This window comes from Vigna radiata, chromosome 6 (assembly GCF_000741045.1).
Source record: "Vigna radiata var. radiata cultivar VC1973A chromosome 6, Vradiata_ver6, whole genome shotgun sequence".
Lineage (NCBI taxonomy): Eukaryota > Viridiplantae > Streptophyta > Magnoliopsida > Fabales > Fabaceae > Vigna > Vigna radiata.
This window is the reverse complement of record NC_028356.1, coordinates 20,987,201-20,991,217: the sequence shown is the minus strand read 5'-3', so window position 1 is coordinate 20,991,217 and position 4,017 is coordinate 20,987,201.

Here is a 4,017-nt window from a genome sequence, read left to right as displayed (position 1 = left end):
GTGCAAATACCTCATCAACTTAACCGCCCGTCCGAGATCTTGTGCCTGTAACATAATTTAGAGTTAGAAGTGTATATGAAATAGAAAAAACATAAGTTATATCTGAAAGAAACAGAAAATTAAAGAAAGTTTACCATACAAATAGCATGCTCATGGACTGTGATCGACCTGCCAGTATGCAGGGCGCCACCCTTTTCAGACGCTCTGTTCCTCTGGGTTGTAGCACACATGATTCGAAACTCTGCTGAATTCCAACGAGCAAGCAAAGAGTTCCAAATGTGCTCGCCCAACCAGTAAGGGCGCTCCCCTGCAATGCGGGCATTCCTAAACAACTCTGAGAGCCGATGAGATACTTTCATGTGGAAACTTCTATGTATTTGTGTTTCATGTTTAGGTTTCCACTGCACCTTCATCTGTACATTGATAAACAAAAAAAATATTGATTAATGAACATAGTAAAATAAGAATGACAATTACTTTAAAGTTGTTTGCCTTAAAACGCTCCCAGAATGACTTTATGTCGTATTTAGGTATTGCTCCCCAAGTAGGCCATGGAGTCAAATATTGTTACTTAATTGATCGTGTGATGGCCTGGGAAGCAACCCTGGATGGAATAAACCTGCATACAAAGAAATAAAAGACATTTCAAATAAGACAATCTTTAAACATAAAAACGGTTAAAAAAGGGATTAAAGTCTTACCCTTTGCCATATGGCTCAATCCATAGTCGATCATGGAGGGGCAGATCAACACCTTCACCATCACCAGCTGAATCTGCATCAACAGATGGTGTGGCAGTCCCAGAAGGTGGTCTAGAAGATGAGGAAAGTATAGAAGTAGGGTTGAGGGGAGGAGTGGGGGTAATAATCACAAGCGGAGGAAGATGGTCTGCTGTAGGAGGAGGGTGTACTGAAGGGGTAGGAGCGGGTGTACTGAAAGAGTACGGGGAGGGTGTACTGCAGGGGTAGGAGGAGGCCCCACGGGTGATGGACTGGGGCAGAAGTGGTAGGTAGTGTAGCAGGCACCCTAAGTACATACTTTGGGGCCTGTCGTTGCCTTTTTTTTAGGCCTTGCTACCCCCTTTCCTTTATCAGGACGGTCTGAACCTTCTGCTGTCATCGCTGCATTGAAATGGTTACAAATAAAGTGAAACAATACAAAAGAATAAGGAAGGATCACTACAAATTAAAGTGAATGTAAAATAATTGCATACAACTTTTTAGATGGTATTTTACATAACTCTATTGAAATGATAGTTCAATTTGCTATAATTAATAGATGTCCAACATTCAATCATCGTCATCATCATCATCATCATCATCTTCATCATCATCATCATCAGCATTTTCATCGTCATCATCATCATCATCATCATCATCATCATCATCTTCTTCATCATCATCATCATCATCTTCTTCTTCTTCTTCTTTTTCTTCTTCTTGTTCTTGTTCTTCTTGTTCTTGTTCTTGTTCTTGTTCTTCTTCTTCATCATCATCATCACCTTGTATTGGTGCTTCTAATACATCTCCATCACCACGAGGGTCGCGCAATGCGGTTATACGTTCCACTTCAATAATTTCTTGTGGTTGTGACATTTGGTCAAGTTGGTAAGCAACATCTTCCTCAACCTCATTTGAGTCAATGCGACCTCTAGGCTTGGTTTGTATTGCTACAACCCAACCAGGCTTGTCAATATTGCAGAATGATGGATATGACACATAATAAACCTGTCTGACATTAATTGGTAGAATGAAAGGATCAAACGGTCTATATCTGTTTCTCAAGTGGAGTTCGACAATGTTAAATCTAGGATCCACTCTGGTACCAACTCTAGAAGGATAAAACCATTCACAATAAAAAATAACTACTCGGTTTGGAGAAGTAGTGTTGTTGTACTCTAGCTCATATATTTTATGAATGATGCCGTAGAAATCATCATAAGAACCCTCTGTAAAGCCCTTGACGTACACACCACAATTTGTTGTTTTCTTTCCTTTAGACCATTCATGTGTATGGAATTTGTAACCATTGATGAAGTAAGTGTGCCATTCTTTCACACATCTCATTGGCCAATTAGAGAGATGAATCGCGGGAGTTAATGCCTAATTAAAACATACAAAGATACCAAAAAAATTTTAAAGCAAGAGTCAAATTAACCTTGCTCAAAACATAGGAAAAAGTATGGACTTGATTTCTGAACCGTTGGGGAAACTCTAAGTGTATTCTAGCAGAAGCATTTCCTTCTGCGACTTGCTTAGCCACAAGAAATGAGTTGGTACAAATGAAATGAATTAGTGTATAACAATTTAACCATTGCAAAGGTAAGAGTTGGATGATGACATACTCAAGGTACGACTTAACTTCACTGCAATTGATTAAGACATGGACATGAGGAAATTTGAATTCAACATTAGTTAACCAATGAGTGAATTCTTTGCCCACATAGCGGCCTGATTGTCGAAAAACTGATAATGAACCTTGACGAGGTTCAACTTGCCATTGCATTTCATTTCTGACATTAGTGGGGGACAACATGAAGTTTTTGAAATAATGTGAACAAAAGTACGTTGTCTCTCTGTGCAAGTAAGCTGCACAAATTGAGCCTTCTACTCTAGCTTTATTTTTAACTGAACGTTTGGATTCTCCCATAAACCTTTCAAAGGGATACATCCACCTGTATTACATAGGTTCCCCAAGCCAAGCTTCATATGCAAGATGGATTAGAAGATGCTCTATTAAATCAAAGAATGCAGGAAAGAATATTCTTTCTAATTTGCAGAGAATAATTGAGATATTTTCTTCCATCTTTTTTAGGCAATTTTCCTTTAGTGTCGTGCAACACAAATTTTTAAAGAAGTTACTGATTTCTATCAGTGGATGTAACATGTGCTATGGCAAACAACTAAACGCAAGTGGGATGAAAGTCTCCATGAATACATGACAGTCATGACTCTTCAACCCTTGAATAGTACCGTTATGAACATTGGCACATCTAGACAAGTTAGAAGAATATTCATCTGGCATTCTAAGCTCTTTGATCCATTCACACACTATTCTTGCCTCATCTTTTGACATGGTGTAGTTTGCTTTTGGTTTGAACAATCCGTTGCCTTGCGCCTTCAACTCTAAGTCTTTTCTTGCACAATACAGAGGTAAATCTTTTCTTGCTTTGTCATTATCTTTTGTCTTACCAATAACATTCATAACTGTGGTGAAGACGTTGTCAAAGAAATTTTTTTCTATGTGCATGACATCAAGGTTACGTCTTAGCAAGTTGTCTTTCCAATAGGGAAGATCCCAAAATATACTTCTTTTAGTCCAATTATGCCATCCTCCAAACCTTTCTATCCTATTCTGTCTAGATTCAGTGACTTTTGGATAGTCTTTCACTCTTCTCCAAACGTGTGATCCAGTCAACTTCGGCGGAGGCATATCCGTTTCAACTTGCCCTTTGCGAAATGCCTTTTTGTTTCTTCTAAAGGGGTGATCAATGGGCAAGAACCGTCGATGACAGTCAAACCAACTACTTTTCCAACCATAACTCAATTGGAATGACTTTGTATGTTCCATGCAATGTGGACAAGCTAATCGACCATGCGTGCTCCAACCAGATAACANGCCATACGTTGGAAAGTCATTAATAGTCCACATCAAAGCTGTCGTCATAAGGAAATTTTGCTTCCTTGAAACACAATATGTCCAAACACCATTCCATAGCTTCTTCAAATCATCAATCAAAGGCTCCAAATAAACATCAATCGTTGATTTGGGATTAGATGGACCTGGTATTATACATGTTAAAAACATATAAGGCTTTGTCATACTGATGAGTGCATATTTATGCCCACATTTATGTCTTAAAATTGTAATTTTTGATGAGATATTTGTGCTTAAATGATTGATTTAAAGTGAANTTGTGACAATTGGATTTATTGGGTTTGGGAATTAAAGATGCTTAAAATGTGATTTTTAGTTGCATAAATTATTTTGGATGTTCTAATGTTTATTTGTGCAGCT